Source organism: Brassica oleracea, chromosome C4, assembly GCF_000695525.1.
Source record: "Brassica oleracea var. oleracea cultivar TO1000 chromosome C4, BOL, whole genome shotgun sequence".
Taxonomy (NCBI): Eukaryota; Viridiplantae; Streptophyta; class Magnoliopsida; order Brassicales; family Brassicaceae; genus Brassica; species Brassica oleracea.
In genome coordinates this window covers 34,099,018-34,099,553 of record NC_027751.1, presented here as the reverse complement: position 1 = coordinate 34,099,553, position 536 = coordinate 34,099,018, and positions in this window count along the sequence as shown.

Sequence of the window (536 nt, the reverse complement as noted above, 5' to 3'; positions counted from 1 at the left end):
TGTCCAAGTGATCAAATGGGTCCTCTAGAGCCAAGCCATGATACTTGTTGTTCTCGATCACGTTGAGGAGTCCTGATTTGATCTCAAAGTTGTTGGCTGCCACGTCGGGTGCTCGGATTCTCAATCTATGACCATGAATGTTGGGGCGGTCATAAGTGCCAATGGGTCGAGCTGCTCGCTGTGGTGGGGCGTTGTTAGCTCCATTGGCGTTCGCATCAGTTTGAGGTATGTCTCCCATATCAGTATCCAATCTCTGCAAGTGAGCATGTTGCTCTTCTTCTCTTCTCTTTCTATCACACTCTCTCTCTAAAGCTCTGATGTTTGCTGCTCTTGGAACTAGGTTTGATGGACCCCTGCTCCGCAAGTTCATACACCTGTAGATAAAAGGGAGGTGAAGAAGGAGAATCAGTATCAAAAGAAAATAAAAAATGACTTAGTCTCAAGTAAGTGATTAAATCTCAATGTTCAAATCTACTCAAAATTTGGCAACGGCGCCAATTTGATATTAGGAGTTTTCAAGGCTCCTAAGACAAATG